The 17,682-nt window shown below is 32.6% G+C and overlaps 1 long non-coding RNA gene across 1 annotated transcript; it reads left to right on the top strand.

Moving 5' to 3' along the window:
* The first annotated feature begins 13,258 nt into the window (after nt 1–13,258).
* LOC139430670 (uncharacterized) lies at nt 13,259–15,721 on the top strand. Its single transcript, XR_011641057.1, has 2 exons — nt 13,259–14,624; nt 15,226–15,721. It is a non-coding gene; the product is annotated as an uncharacterized lncRNA (long non-coding RNA).
* The last annotated feature ends 1,961 nt before the right edge of the window (nt 15,722–17,682 follow it).

Raw genomic sequence — 17,682 nt, 5'->3', positions numbered from 1 at the left:
AGAATAGAGAGGATTCAGATAAGGTTTCTGAAGTATCTCTCCTATAAATTCCGGCATCCTCATACAGATTACCAATCTGCCTATCAAATGTATCATATGCCCACACTTCAGCAGCGCAGAACTTGCAGTGATGCCTGCTTTCTGTTCAGGTTAGTCAGAGGTTACTGTGATTCTTCCTATCTTCTTTCACGCATTGATCTGCATGTTCCCCCTCGTCGGCTGCGCTATGACCAGAGCGCGGCGAGTTTAGCTTAACGACTCCAAAACTCGCCCCATCCGGGCCTCGATGTTCAGAGGCGTCGCCGTAAGGCGACTAGCGTGTATCACAGAACGAAATTTCTAGTACTCTTTCAGTATTGTACACAGGTGTATGGTTAGGTTTTGATTTATTTCTCACGCAAGTGTATGCCAGTTTCTTGATGGCTAGCGTGTCCTATTTTTATCGTCGTAAGTCGCTAATATTACAGATCTTGTGATCTTTAAAATACAAATACGGGGCGCGTTCACAGTTATAACCAGTGGGAACACCACGCCACTCACAGAACAGTAGTATAGGCAGACAGTGGCAGACGCCACTGTCTGCCATTGCCGAACAAGTTGTTTCGTGTGGTGGGGGACGCGTAAGCTAAACTCGCCGCGCTCTGGCTATGACTTTCTGTTCTATGCGCCGACTGCCCGGACAAATTCGTATAAAAATTCCCCAATACTTTGCATGGAGAGGACAGTGGACCGTCTTGGGTTGGACATATTCTCCGTCACGCTGCACAACTTCAAGCAAAATATTCGTAATGCCGTGCTCGCCCTACGTTGTAGCGGCTTGAGTTCTGCCTTGAATTGATTTAATCACATATGCTTAAGACCATTAATTAATTAATTGATCGATTTTCAATTTTCTGTTCATACAATTTATTGTAGTATATAAAATGTATTACAGTGGAGTAGCTTTTATGTGGGACTGTGTCCTGTTGCTACCCCCGTGTGTGTAAATAAATAAATAATAGTGAATATTTGATTTGAAGTTTATTTGAGTTTTATTTATGATTTTAACTGTTATTTAATATGGCTAGTTCAGCAAAAAAACAAATAGTGCAAAATAGAAAGAGTATCAGAGAATTTCAAACTTGGTGGACAGAGAAATATGGCATGATCAGTAAAGGTGACAGAAAAGTGTATTTCTGGAACATCGTCTGTGAAACGGCATTTTGAAACAAATCACAAATCTGTTAGTCAAAAAAGCGAACCAGAGCAAAAAGAATTAATTGCAAGTGCATTGAAATATACTAAATATGTTCGCAAAAATTGTCATACGAGCGCGGCAAGTTACGCGGCTACAACACACATAAAAATCTAGGGGCGTCAAATCAGGACTCCTTGCAGGCCATGGAATTGGACCTCCTCTCCCAATCCAGCGGTAGGAAATAATTCATTTAATGAATTTCGCACATTTTGTGAATAGTGCGCAGGGCATCCATCATGTTGGAAAACCATGTTATTCCTGTTTTCTAAACGTACACGGTCCAGCATTTCTATTAAATTATTATGTAAAAAATCACCATACGTTGCGCCATTTAAATGATCGGGAAAAAAATGAGGACCAATCAAATTATTTCCAATGAGCCCCATCCACACATTCACATTAAATTTTCTTTGGTTGCTCGTTTCCTTCGTTAGATGTGGATTTTCGTCAGTCCAATAATGGAAATTATGAAGATTTGTTATACCTTCTCTTTTAAACTTCGATTCGTCGGTCCATAAAATCCTTCTCAAGAAATATTCATCCTGAATGTCAGCATTTAAAAGAAACCGGCAAAATTGAATCCTTCGTTCAGGATCGCCGTCTTCAAGTGCCTGGATAGGTGTGTAATGATAAGGATGGTTGCCCATTTGTCGAAGAGTTAACCAGACTTAACATTGTGATATCCCCAAATTAGCAGCGACGTTTCTTGTTCTGGATGTGGGTGCTTCATCGAATGTTTCCAAAATGTCTTCTTCCACATTAAGTCCAGCACGTCCTGCACGTTCGGCTTTTCTTAAATTGCCAAATACACTAATATGAGCAATTCGTCGATTTGGATAGCGTTGCTGATATTCTCGATGTCTAAATTCCATGGCTTACTGCCAAAACGCAAAAAATTGTTTAACCGATGGTTGTTAACCATTAATGAATTGAATTTCAACCGCAGGTGTAATCGATTTTGAATTTTATTCACATTGGGTAGGTTGTCAAAATTGTGCTCGCACCAATTGTTATCTTATTATTGGTTAACTGGAAAGACATTTTGCCATGCTTCATACCTCATTCGAAAGGTAACAAAACAGAGAAGTTTTTACAATAATTTGTATGCTGAATGTATCATCGAAATTTTGAAATAGACGCTCATGAATAAACACTTTGTTTGAAAATTAACTTAAAAACCGAATATTTCACTTCCTGTATATTTAAACCATCGAAATATTTACAGTATTTCTTGACTTTAAATGTGTATTAGGATGTAATCTATCCAGAGAAGTCGATACATTGCCAAAGAAACTATTATTACTCTCTAAATTTCAAGATTTGTAAGAGTATGTACTGAATTGTACAAAAAGCAAAAAATTTAAATATTTTCTAAATTATTCACTTTTCTATAAGGCATATTTAGCTTAATCAATTACAAGTGAGCTCTAGAACAACGTATTTCAATATTCACGTTTATGTACCAGTCACCCTGTATAGAAAAGAACATCATTTGATTTTTGAGTTTCAGATTATTTCAGGGATAGATATTGTATCAACCAGCAACTTAGACAATCCACGCACCAACTTGGTTGAGGGACAATGTAAAGATTATTTTCTATAAACAATTCTTTTTAAATAAGTAACTATATCATGAAAACATATGCAAAAGATTAAATTGAAATACCACATAATTTGGTAGCAAAAAATTCCCAAAGAAATCATTTTATTTGATACAAAAAAAAAGAAACTCCCCCATTAAAAAGTTTGAATTAGATTATACTAGTATTTTTTGGAGTGGTTTACACTCAATTTCAAATTATTAAATGTTTTGACAATGTTGATAATTAAAGCTTTATAATTTTTCAAACACAAAATGCAAAAATTTATTGAATAGTACCGTTTTTCAAGCACAAATCCAGTGAGTAGCGTTCAGACGGTTTTTATCTGGAAAGATTACACCGTTCAAATCGCGAATTTTCCCGATATGTTTTGGTCAATTAATAAAATTGAAAACGACTCACCGAATAGATGTTGTTTCCCTTGGATTTTACTTCGAAGCTCAGCTGGAAAGAACAGATAAATTAATTTATTGTGACAAAAAAAAAGAATTAATACGATACCTTCACATCCTTCAACATCCATAAAATAGCAATCCCATGATGTCCTATATCACATCACTAATATCACCTAACACTTAGCATAAATATAGCACGCATTTATCACTTAATGTAAGTAATAAGTTTTACTTACTACTTACTACTTTATCACCCTTAAATGCCCGCATATCAACTAAAATGCGTTATTAGCGAATCAACTTCCAAACATCCCCTCCTTAATTTATTGTGGGAAGAAGGAATACTGGAGGTGAATAAACAAAAAATGTGAAGACGACGGGCTGAAGCGGTTTTAAATCGTTTTTTGGTTTAAAACTCAACCTTTCAATAAAAAAATTACTCGTTTTCTCGAAACATTTCAAATAAAACTTACGTCATTTTACTAAAATAAAACGCACTAATCGAACTTCAATGTTCAACACTTCCTGCTAAAGAAAGTCTATCCCCCAATATAACAAAGATAATTTAAACTAAATAGACTGTAATTAGAGAATGGTTTGACGGGTTTTAATGTTTTATATCTCAATTAAAAGTATGTGTCTGACTGAATGCGGTTGTCGAAATGCCCGATTCGAAATATTTAAGGATTTTGACTAAAACACAAAAAACGAATTAATCAAACACATCAATTATCCCCTTAACTAGTTGACCAATTTTAATCATCAACATCTCGATCGAAAGTATGAACCACAATGAATGCGAAGGCGGAAATGCCCGATATTAAAATTTACTAATAATTACCTACGTACGGTTATTTAAATGACTCCACGTATCTACCGACTGGAAGTCTAGCCCCCAATAAGAAAAAATTAATTTGATTAAATTCGCTATAACTAAAGAACGGTTTGACCAATTTTAATGTTTTATATCTCAAATGAAAAGCTTGCGTCTGGCTGAATGTAGAAGATATAAACATTAAATTAACAAGGCGTATACACGCATAACATTCTATTACATGAAACTGTAAGTGCATTTTTCTCGAAACATCCTTTTTACATCTGGTTAACATGATTCCTAAAAAACTACTCATTCGATTGACTTGAAATTTGAATTGCACTTTCAAATAGCATCTTTCTATCCTATGACTGACCGTACAGAGAAACTGATACGATATACACATGATTTTTTTTGAGATAAACTTATCGATTTGAAGAACAAAATCGATTATCTTAATTTGACTAGGCGCCATTTTGCCAATAACGTTTTTTTTTGCTTAGTTCTAGTTCAAACGATAATCACAAGTATGTACATGTATAGAAAAGAACATAATTTGATTTTTGAGATTCAGATCATTTCAAGGATAGATATTGTGTCAACCAGCAACTTAGACAATCCACGTACCAACTTGGTTGAGGGACAATGTAAAGATTATTTTCTATAAACAATTCTTTTTAAATAAGTAAATATATCAAGAAAACATATGCAAAAGATTAAATTGAAATACCACATAATTTGGTAGCAAAAAATTCCCGAAGAAATCGTTTTATTTGATACAAAAAAAAAGAGACTCCCCATTAAAAAGTTTGAATAATACTAGTATTATTTGAAGTGGTTTACACTCCATTTCAAATTATTTCATGTTTTGACAATGTTGATTAAAGCTTTATAATTTTTCAAGCACAAAATGCAAAAATTTATGGAATGGTACCGTTTTTCAAGCACAAATACAAGGAGCGTTCAAACGGTTTTTATCTCTAAAAATTACAAAGTTCAAATCACGAATTTTCTCGATATGTTTTGATCAATTAATAAAATTGAAAACGACTCACCGAATGGATGTTGTTTCCCTTGGATTTTACTTCGAAGCTCAGCTGGACAGAAACGATAAACTAATTTGTTGTGACAAAAAAAATGAATTAATACGATACCTTTTAACATCCATAAAATAGCAATCCCATGATGTCCTATATCACATCACTAACATCACCTAACACTTAGCATAAATATAGCACGCATTTATCACTTAATTCAAATAAAAAGTTTTATTTTTCTAAACTACTTTATCACCCTTAAATGCCCGCATATCAACTAAAATGCGTTATTAGCGAATCAACTTCCAAACATCCCCTCCTTAATTTATTGGAAGAAGGAATACTGGAGGTGAATAAACAAAAAATGTAAAGACGACGGGCCGAAGCGGTTTTAAATCGTTTTTTGGTTTAAAACTCAACCTTTCAATAAAAAAATTACTCGTTTTCTCGAAACATTTCAAATAAAACTTACGTCATTTTACTAAAATAAAACGCACTAATCAAATTTCAATGTTTAACACTTCCTGCAAAAGAAAGTCTATCCCCCAATATAACAAAGATAATTTAAACTAAATCGACTATAATTAGAGAACGGTTTGACCGATTTTAATGTTTTATATCTCAATCGAAAGTTTGGGGGCTAGACTTCCAGCCATTTCAATAGCCGTACGCAGGTAATTAGTAAATTTTGAAATTGAGCATTTCCACCTTCGCATTCATTGTAGATCATACTTTCGATTGAGATGTTGATAACTAAAATTGGTCAATTAGTTAAGGAGATAATTGATGTGTTTGATTAATTCGTTTTTTGTGTTTTAATCAAAATCCTTAAATATTTCGAAACGGGCATTTCGACAACCGCATTCAGCCAGACGAAAGCTATCGATTGAGGTATAAAACATTAAAATCCGTCAAACCGTTCTCTAATTATAGTCGATTTAGTTGAAATTAATTTTTTCATATTGGGGGCTAGACTTTCGGGCGTTCACACGTGCATAAACAACGAGCCGAACACGGTGTCATTCCGAGGGCTGTACAGGTGTCCCAATTTCGATGTCCGCATAGGCTATCTCCGAAACTAAAAGAGATAGAAAAAAAGTAGCTTACATGTCATGATCTCGTTTTTCGAGAAAATGCTAATGCCGAAAACTCCGAACAGCTATCGTCTTTTGTTTTCGTCCTATCGGCAAAAACTGAAAATTATGCGAAAACGACAATCGCGAATATCTCACTTATTATCAAAGATGGAGTATTATAAATAAAACATTATATGGGCAACTTTTTACGAAGAATTTAGTGGCGTAGGTAGAATTTTTTTCCCATTTTTTATTTTCGAGATTTTTGACGTAACTTTATTTTTTTAAATGGAAACCATAGTTGGCTATGACCTAAAATAATTTGTTATTTTCTTCTGATAACAAATATATATAGTTTGTGGGGCATATTTCTTATAGTTATTGAATAATTAACAAAAATTCATTTTGTTCTATCTAAACATAATGTATGTATTTAAAAATTAATGTTGCTATGGTGATAACCATACATACTATGATGGAACATAATGTATCAAATAATTGCCAAAGTTTGTATTTAAAAATTCGATAACAACTCTGGCATTATGAGCTGGTATAATGCACCAGCATGTTAGGTGTCAAAGTATAATAAAACTAAATAAAACTTTACAATGAACTTCGAAAATTATGAAAATGTAACATGATGGAATGCTATATGTTATCAGATAAGAATGCGACGTTAGCCGCGGAATTATATTTCACAAGGTATTCAGAAAGAAGACAACCGCACGTAAGAACCTTCAGCCGGTTAGCAGAAAATTTAATAGATTTTTGGTCATCAATATATAATCGATAAATCCATCAACATCTTGCAGAGAAATTGAACAAGACGTCTGACCCAAAAACCGCTACTTCCGAATATGAAAGAAAAATATGTATAAACCATACAAAGCGGGCCTAACTCATTATTTACGTGCAGGAGATGTCAATCTAAGATTAGAATTTTGTAGATGATATTTAGAAAAATTAAATAATCTGCTGTTTGTTCAAAATATCATCTGGACCAATGAAGTCTCTGAGTGTTCAAAGAAGGTTGAGGTTCAATGTATGGTGTGCCCTTTTAGATAATAGAATGTTGGCATATAGTATCCACCATAAAAACTTAAACTCAGGTAATACCTCAATATATCAAGGCAGCACATTGTGCCTTTGGTCGACAATTTGCCATTAAATAAGTCTCAAATGATATATTTTCAATATGACGGAGCACCAGCACATAATGCCAGAGTTGTCAGTGAATTTTTAAATACTACTACAAACTTTGGCAATAATTATAAACAATGGGCACGTTCAGCCGGTGTCAACTGTTAAGTTGCTATATTAGCAGTCGCGGCTGAACGATATGCTAAGTCAGCGCTGTTACGCAGCAGTTTAGTAAATATCTCAGCGTAAGTAATCTGCGCTTAGTTTGTCAGCGGTTGTGAAATTCTAGGTTAGGATTAATATTTTTTGTTTCTTCCCTTTAATTTTGAAAACTGGCAGAACTGTATAAAATGAGCCTTAAAATCAACATCATCATCCATTATCTCTTGTAATAACACAAAATTTTCAAAAATATTATTGTTGGCCATAGTTTTAGGTTATGCTGAACTGCTAATTCTCAATTGCTTGTTCAGCCGATTTCGTTCCGCTGTATTAAAGCTCATACAACTAGCTGACTGATTTAATTCAACTGTTGACACCTGCTGAACGTACCCAATGTTTTCCATCGTGGCATTGTTATCACCATAACAACATTAAGTTTTAAATACATACAATAGTTTTAGAAAGAACAAAAAAAATTGATACATTATGTTCCATCATAGTATGTATGGTTATCACCATAGCAACATTAACTTTTAAATACATACATTAGTTTTAGATAGAACAAAATGAATTTCTGTTAATTATTCAATAACTATAAGAAATATACCCCACAAACTATAAATATTTGTTATCAGAAGAAAATAACAAATTATTTTAGGTCATAGCCAACTATGGTTTCCATTTAAAAAAATAAAGTTATGTCTCAAATCTCGAAAATAAAAGATGGGAAAAAAATTCTACCTACGCCACTGAATTCTTCGTAAAAAGTTGCCCATATAATGTTTTATTTATAATACTCCATCTTTGATAATAAGTGAGATATTCGCTATTGTCGTTTTCGCAAAATTTTCAGTTTTTGCCGATAGGGCGAAAACAAAAGACGATAGCTGTTCGGAGTTTTCGGCATTAGCATTTTCTCGAAAAACGAGATCATGACATGTAAGCTACTTTTTTTCTATCTCTTTTAGTTTCGGAGATAGCCTATGTGGACATCGAAATTGGGACACCCTGTACAAGGTTAACGGGAGAAAATTGAAATCGGGCATTTTGTGATTTCGATAGAAGAAATTGTGGCGAATCGAATGACGTATAGATCTTGATCATCGGCTACATCGTTTACGACTTATCACCACTTAAAAAAGGTCATTATCGTGTTATTTTCGTGTATCTTCGCATTATTTATATTCGCGTTTTAGCGGAATTGGAAAGAGATTTCGAATCGGGCATTTCCACTTTCGTATTGACCAAAGATTAAGCTTTCGAATGAGGCATTGTTTATCGAAATCGGTTGACTGGTTCTCTTGTTATAATCAAAATACTATACATGTAAAATCCTATCTAATTAGGGGCTAACTGCGCATAGGTCGAAAGTCTAGCCCCCAATATAAAAAAATTAATTTAAACTAAATCGACTGTAATTAGAGAATGGTTTAACGGGTTTTAATGTTTTATATCTCAATTAAAAGTATGTGTCTGGCTGAATGCGGTTGTCCAAATGCCCGATTCGAAATATTTAAGGATTTTGATTAAAACACAAAAAAACGAATTAATCAAACACATCAATTATCTCCTTAACTAATTGACCAATTTTAGTCATCAATATCTCAATCGAAAGTATGATCTACAATGAATGCGAAGGTGGAAATGCTCGAATTCAAAATTTACTAATTATCTGCGTACGGCTATTGAAATGACCGACTGGAAGTCTAGCCCCCAAACTTTCGATTGAGATATAAAACATTAAAATCCGTCAAACCGTTCTCTAATTATAGTCGATTTAGTTTAAATTATCTTTGTTATATTGGGGGATAGACTTTCTTTTGCAGGAAGTGTTAAACATTGAAGTTCGATTAGTGCGTTTTATTTTAGTAAAATGACGTAAGTTTTATTTGAAATGTTTCGAGAAAACGAGTAATTTTTTTATTGAAAGGTTGAGTTTTAAAACCAAAAAACGATTTAAAACCGCTTCGGCCCGTCGTCTTCACATTTTTTGTTTATTCACCTCCAGTATTCCTTCTTCCCACAATAAATTAAGGAGGGGATGTTTGGAAGTTGATTCGCTAACAACGCATTTTAGTTGATTTGCGGGCATTTAAGGGTGATAAAGTAGTTTAGAAAAATAAAACTTATTATTTGAATTAAGTGATAAATGCGTGCTATATTAAATATAGCACGCTATATAAATTTTATGCTAAGTGTTAGGTGATATTAGTGATGTGATATAGGACATCATGGGATTGCTATTTTATGGATGTTAAAAGGTATCGTATTAATTCATTTTTTTTTGTCACATAAAATTAGTTTATCGTTTCTTTCCAGCTGAGCTTCGAAGTAAAATCCAAGGGAAACAACATCCATTCGGTGAGTCGTTTTCAATTTTATTAATTGATCAAAACATATCGGGAAAATTCGCGATTTGAACTTTGTAATTTTTAGAGATAAAAACCGTTTGAACGCTACTCCTTGGATTTGTGTTTGAAAAACGGTACCATTCAATAAATGTTTGCATTTTGTGCTTAAAAAATTATAAAGCTTTAATCAACATTATCAAAACATGAAATAATTTGAAATTGAGTGTATACCACTCCAAATAATACTAGTATAATTCAAACTTTTTAATGGGGGAGTCTCTTTTTTTTGTATCAAATAAAATGATTGCTTTGGGAATTTTTTGCTACCAAATTATGTGGTATTTCAATTTAATCTTTTGCATATGTTTTCATGATATATTTACTTATTTAAAAAGAATTGTTTATAGAAAATAATCTTTACATTGTCCCTCAACCAAGTTGGTACATGGATTGTCTAAGTTGCTGGTTGACACAATATCTATCCTTGAAATGATCTGAAACTCAAAAATTTAATTATGTTCTTTTCTATATATGTACTTGTGATTATCGTTTGAACTAGAACTAAGCAAAAAAAATATTATTGGCAAAATGGCGCCTAGTCAAATTAAGATAATCGATTTTGTTCTTCAAATCGATAAGTTTATCTCAAAAAAAAATCATGTGTATATCGTATCAGTTTCTCTGTACGGTCGGTCATAGGATAGAAAGATGCTATTTGAAAGTGCAGTTCAAATTTCAAGTCAATCGAATGAGTAGTTTTTTAGGAATCGTGTTAACCAGATGTAAAAAGGATGTTTCGAGGAAAATGCACTTACAGTTTCATGTAATAGAATGTTATGCGTGTATACGCCTTGTTAATTTAATGTTTATATCTTCTACATTCAGCCAGACGCAAGCTTTTCATTTGAGATATAAAACATTAAAATTGGTCAAACCGTTCTTTAGTTATAGCGAATTTAATCAAATTAATTTTTTCTTATTGGGGGCTAGACTTCCAGTCGGTAGATACGTGGAGTCATTTAAATAACCGTACGTAGGTAATTATTAGTAAATTTTGATATCGGGCATTTCCGCCTTCGCATTCATTGTGGTTCATACTTTCGATCGAGATGTTGATGATTAAAATTGGTCAATTAGTTAAGGGGATAGTTGATGTGTTTGATTAATTCGTTTCTTGTGTTTTAATCAAAATTCTTAAATACTTCGAATCGGGCATTTCGACAACTGCATTCAGCCAGGCGAAAACTATCGATTGAGATATAAAACATTAAAATCCGTCAAACCGTTCTCTAATTATAGTCGATTTAGTTAAAATTATCTTTTTTATATTGGGGGATAGACTTTCTTTTGCAGGAAGTGTTAAATATTGAAGTTCGATTAGTGCATTTTATTTTAGTAAAATGACGTAAGTTTTATTTGAAATGTTTCGAGAAAACGAGTAATTTTTTTATTGAAAGGTTGAGTTTTAAATCCAAAAAACGATTTAAAACCGCTTTGGCCCGTCGTCTTTACATTTTTTTGTTTATTCACCTCCAGTATTCCTTCTTCCCACAATAAATTAAGGAGGGGATGTTTGGAAGTTGATTCGCTAATAAGGCATTTTAGTTGATATGCGGGCATTTAAGGGTGATAAAGTAGTTTAGAAAAGTAAAACTTATTACTTAAATTAAGTGATAAATGCGTGCTATATTTATGCTAAGTGTTAGGTGATATTAGTGATGTGATATAGGGCATCATGGGATTGCTATTTTATGGATGTTAAAAGGTATCGTATTAATTCTTTTTTTTGTCACAATAAATTAGTTTATCGTTTCTTTCCAGCTGAGCTTCGAAGTAAAATCCAAGGGAAACAACATCCATTCGGTGAGTCGTTTTCAATTTTATTAATTGATCAAAACATATCGGGAAAATTCGCGATTTAAACTTTGTAATTTTTAGAGATAAAAACCGTTTGAACGCTGCTCCTTGGATTTGTGCTTGAAAAACGGTACCATTCAATAAATTTTTGCAATTTGTGCTTGAAAAATTATAAAGCTTTAATCAACATTGTCAAAACATGAAATAATTTGAAATGGAGTGTAAACCACTCCAAATAATACTAGTATTATTCAAACTTTTTAATGGGGGAGTCTCTTTTCTTTGTATCAAATAAAATGATTTCTTCGGGAATTTTTTGCTACCAAATTATGTGGTATTTCAATTTAATCTTTTGCATATGTTTTCATGATATATTTACTAATTTAAAAAGAATTGTTTATAGAAAATAATCTTTACATTGTCCCTCAACCAAGTTGGTACGTGGATTGTCTAAGTTGCTGGTTGACACAATATCTATCCTTGAAATGATCTGAAACTCAAAAATCAAATTATGTTCTTTTCTATACAGGGTGTTCCGGTGACTCGGGGAATAAAATTAACCTCATATACTAGAGCAAAAATGATGACGATTCGTGAAAAAAAATTATTATAAAAGTCTTCAAATGGTCAAGATATAGGCCATCAAAGTTCAGAAGTTTTAACACATTTTTCTAAATATTTTCAATACCATTTATGGTAGAGCGTTGAAATTTGGTACAGGGTAAACAAATATCAAGCAAAATCATTGAACCAATTTTGACTTTGATCGGGCGGCGGCAACCATGCTATACAGGCTGTCCCTAAAATTTGTTTGCTCAGAACTTTTTTGTTCGCTCGTAACCCTATATTTATTTTTGTACTTTTTAATAGAAAATTTATTTTAGAAACTATTATCACTCTTTGAAAATTTTGTTAAAAAAACAAATTGAGCTGTTAACTTGCTTATGTCGTTTAAACACAAATGATAGTTTTTTGTTAGTTAAGTTTTTATTAATTTTAAGTGTTCAAAATGGAGAGTTACACATTTAGTGAACAAACTGACATGATTTTGACATTAGGGAAATGTCATGGAAACGCCGTAGCAGCCACTAACCGTTATCGGGAGGAATTTCCGAATCGCAGAGCGCCCAATCGAAAAACATTTTTAAGGACTGAAACCCGTTTAAGGGAAAATGGGACGTTTAAGCCGAAATTGAGTAAGTAACAGTAACGTAAGATCAGTCCGAACACCCGAACTAGAAGTAGATATTCTAGACTACGTAGAAGAAAATACTACAGCTAGTACTTTGGATATGGCGAGGCACTTTTTAACTTCAAAAACAACTGTCTGGAGTGTTCTTCACTAGCAACAACTTTATCCATTTCATTGTTACAAAGTTCAGGAAGTTCGACTGGCTGATTACCCACTGCGACTGCAATATTGCCAAATAATGCAGCACAAAATCCAAATTGATGATCAGTTTTAAGAAAAACTGCTTTTTACAGATGAATCCACTTTTTCTAAAGATGGAATCTTCAATTTGAGAAATTTACATAGTTGGGCGGACGAAAATCCAAGATTTAAGAAAACTTGGAAATCACAATGGAGATTTTCTCTTAAGAGCCCACTTTACCAGGTCGGTCAGTTTCTGAGGGGCGCAGACGACGGACGTTCGGAAGCAACGAGGCGGAGTTTATTTTCTACTAGGCCCGACCCTTATAGATAAAAAAAACATCGTGTTTATTTTATTACGATTCTGTTTCTCGTCGATGTTGTTAATGAAGAAATTAAACGACTTCTTCTAAATATTATTGTTTATTAACAATTTTTCTTAATTACGAATTACAATCAATCTTTTTATTGACTTTCCAATTTATTTATTATTTTAGTTATTATTTTGATTTTTTATTAATAATCGTAGTCGTAGCCCACCTTTTTACTACGTTTGTTTTTTTAAGTATTTTGGTTCACAACAATTTACATTACGCAAATATCAGTTTTTTAATGCTTTTTTTCGATATGAATAGAATAATAATTTTTTAATAGAGAAATTAGAGAAAGAAGTTGAGAACATCTAAGATTATGGGTTTATAATTCAATTGAATGTAAGGCAAAAATCAATTTCAAATGCAATAAATAATTTTGCGAGGCATAATACATTTATATCATTTTGAAACGAAAATAACATTTATAACTTCATTTTATATTAAAATAGATATATTTGCAATACAGGGAATGTGAAAAGTTCGGTACAACATTTATAAATTATATCTTTGTTGTATTATTATGCGTTCGTTTGATATACAGGTGTCTCAGAGTAACCGTGTAAGTAATTTTATTTGAAAACACAGGTAGTTACAAAAATTAAAGAAAAAATAGCTTAATAAATGTGGTTCCTTTATGAATATTATTACTTTTCATTCGAACTTTTTTAATATTTCTGTTTAAAAAAATGGACTGCATGGTTTGCATCACCTTGTATAAGTAAATGAAATAATATATAATACCTAATTAAAAATAATATTAAATAATGATTCAAGTATACAAAATATGGCTAATAGTGTAATAAATAAAACAGCCCTGACTAGAAAAATCTTTAGGAAATTTTAATTTGCCATCGTTGAATAGATGTAAGCTCTTGAAATTCGCTCGACACTTCACCTCGACGATGGCATTTTTGTTTTTTATTGTTTCATTTGGACTTGCAACTAAGAATCCATACATCCTACGGATGAATAGAGCTCAAGAGTTTGCTGGCAAGTTATATTTACTTTCAAATTTTTTTAATGCAAGCCATTCATAGTCTTGGTCATGTTTAGTGTTATTATTTCTAGCAAATTTCGAGTACAAGATTGATTTAACTTTATTTAAGCAAGACGTGTCATTTCTCATCCTACATACATCACCAAATCTCGATGCAGTTAGGCACAGATACCTTTCTTGGATCCATATCTGATTGGTACTTTAGCTTCTGGTAAGAATTTGTATTTTATTTCTGATAATGCATCCATCTTGCAAGTTTCCAATAAATTCTTCTTTCTTTTATATTCTTCGTGTGAAATGTCACTCATAAATTATAATAGAATTGCTATCATTACCCTGATCGGCTTTCGCTACCTACCTGAATTACCCTGTATACACGAGTATTTTTTTTATGTATACAATTATTTTATAGCAGTACCACTCCGGATGATGAATCGTAATTGACGTTCGAACGTTTAGCGTTTACAGTCTTTATTCAGTCTTTATTTACTTCTTCTGAAGCTGTAACTAAATTAATTCTTCTTTACCTGCGTCCTTCATAGACTGCTATGCCATGTCACTTACGGTTTCTCGATATTTTTGGAATGGTTTTGTTAACATAAATGGTATATCCACACATAACAATAATTCTTCAGCCTGTGTATATCCGGTACCGACAGATAACAGAAACAACAGCAGAGTTTATCTCAATAGACTCTTTGCTTTCTTCAGTGTAAAGCTTCTTTTTTATCCCGCACATAAAACATAAAAGAAATGAGCTGCTACGCCCTTCTTTTGACTCATTAATAAATTTAATGTGAGTTTTGTTGCAGTTGAATGGATTATTCTCCACCATCAGTATTTGGTTCTGCATCATTTGTATTATTTATCTTATGGTATCGCTTCAAATAATGTATCGTTTTAATTTTTACTGTGATGGTTTATTCTTTTTAAATAAGTCCTTTTTATGTGTGCCACAGTTTACACAATAAAATTAATAAAATTTAAGTTACCTTTCGGAATGAATACATTTTTCAATTGAATCTCGGACTATAAAATATGAAATTTTAGATTTTATAAAACTTTATATCGTAAATTATTACCGTCTATTACTCCTTTTTCGAGAACATCTTCAAATGCTAAGGGCTAGTTTTTTAGATGAACATACTTACCCATTGTTTATAAAAACTTTACACAAACTAAATTAAACTAACACTATAGTACACAATAAAATAACAACTATTGACTATAAATTCAAAAATTTTGTTAAATTACACAATCATTAGTAGAAAATCACGGAAAATAAAGTTCAAAACGTACTTTTGGAAATGATTATTTTCTCTACCACATTAAAAAGTAATAGATAAAACAAGGAGCTTCGATGAAGAGAGTCGATGTCAGCGCCGCTCAGTCGGCAGGAGGCGGGACTAACGCGGTGGTAATACTTCGTGGGAATCTTGACGGAAAATATTCATTTTTACGCTACCTTTTTGCAATTTTAGCAAATTACAAACTATTCCTTTATAACTAAAAGTTTTGAAAAAATTTATTTGAAAAATATTACTATTTTCAAGTATACTATCATGCAAGCTAAAAAAGAACGGCCAAATTCTATAATATCGAGGAAAAAAAACCCTTTTTTTGGAAAACTTTAAAAATTTTCACCATGCGTTATGTAGAATTGTTAGAAGAAGCTATGTACAAAATTTCATCCAAATATTTTCATAAATAATGTATGTTTTTTGTAATTTGCCGAGCTGTATGGTAAGGTAGCCTCTTAACGTTTGGGCCGGCATTATGGGCGATGTAGTTATTGGACCCGTTTTCTTGCCATCAAGGCTGGATGGACATACATACAGGCGACATTTAGAAGAATTAGATGATTTTTTAGATGACGGTCCTTTAAACACAAGGCAAGCAATGTGGTATATGCATAATGGTGCTCCTGTGCATAGCACACAAGCTGTCCAAGAATTTCTGAGGGAACGTTTTCCGGGACGGTGGATTGGACTAGGAGTAGGTGCACCGATAAGCGGGCCCCCCGATCGCCGGATCTTACACCTGTAGATTTTTATTTATGGGGACGCGTTGAATCGCTAATTTACTGCGTTTAAATCAGTTGATCGAAAACGAATTGATCAACTGAGGTTGCGAATTGTTGATTCATTTGATCAACTTCAAACTGAGATCGATGTTCTCCGCAGAGTGCGCTTTAATTTAAGACGGCGATATCAGACGTGCATTTGCTTTAGTATTTTTTTGTTCTTTTTTATTTATTACTATTTGTTTATAATTTTATTGTTATTGTTAATATTTTTGTTAGAATTTTTGTTATGTTCTTGTTTGTTGTAACCGGAAATTAAATTTATTGTTTTGGAAATTACATTCTTTTATTCAACTAAAATAAATTAACACTGGATTTAACTAAATCTGCACTTAGAAATGTATGCAAATAATGGTTATTAGCTCAGTTCGTTTTTGAATTGTCATCGCCAACTCAGATCTTACGGAATATGTTTCCTTTTTTTGTTTGTTACGATTGAAATCAAAGCTTAACATTTTCGCGTATAACTCGAAAACGGTAAATGTTATCAAAATTTTCAAAGAGTGATAATAGTTTCTAAAATAAGTTTTCTTTTAAAAAGTACAAAAATAAATGTAGGGTTACGAGCGAACAAAAAAGTTCTGAGCAAACAAATTTTAGGGACAGCCTGTATAGCATGGTTGCCGCCGCCCGATCAAAGTCAAAATTGGTTCAATGATTTTGCTTGATATTTGTTTACCCTGTACCAAATTTCAACGCTCTACCATAAATGGTATTGACAATATTTAGAAAAATGTGTTAAAACTTCTGAACTTTGATGGCCTATATCTTGATCATTTGAAGACTTTTATAATAATTTTTTTTCACGAATCGTCATCATTTTTGCTCTAGTATATGAGGTTAATTTTATTCCCCGAGTCACCGGAACACCTGTATATCGCTGCTCCAGTAAAACACGGACGCAACTGCAATTTTTTAGAAAATGAGTTACTCGCGTAAACTAACGCAGAATATTTCTATTTATCCGCTAAAAAAACGCCATTACCATTTATTAATAACAATTAGCAAATTAAACTGTTAGAAACACACAAATTAAAAAAAACGATTTCGTTTTTTGCGTCTCTTGTAAAATTTACCGATTTCTAGTTACGTCCATATTCTTCTGGTGCAGCGATATGTACTTGTGATTATCGTTTGAACTAGAACTAAGCAAAAAAAAAATATTGTTGGCAAAATGGCGCCTAGT

Source organism: Onthophagus taurus, chromosome 7 (genome assembly GCF_036711975.1).
Source record: "Onthophagus taurus isolate NC chromosome 7, IU_Otau_3.0, whole genome shotgun sequence".
Classification (NCBI taxonomy): domain Eukaryota; kingdom Metazoa; phylum Arthropoda; class Insecta; order Coleoptera; family Scarabaeidae; genus Onthophagus; species Onthophagus taurus.
The sequence above is the reverse complement of the archived record's forward strand: the minus strand, read 5'-3'. Positions and strand labels throughout refer to the sequence as shown.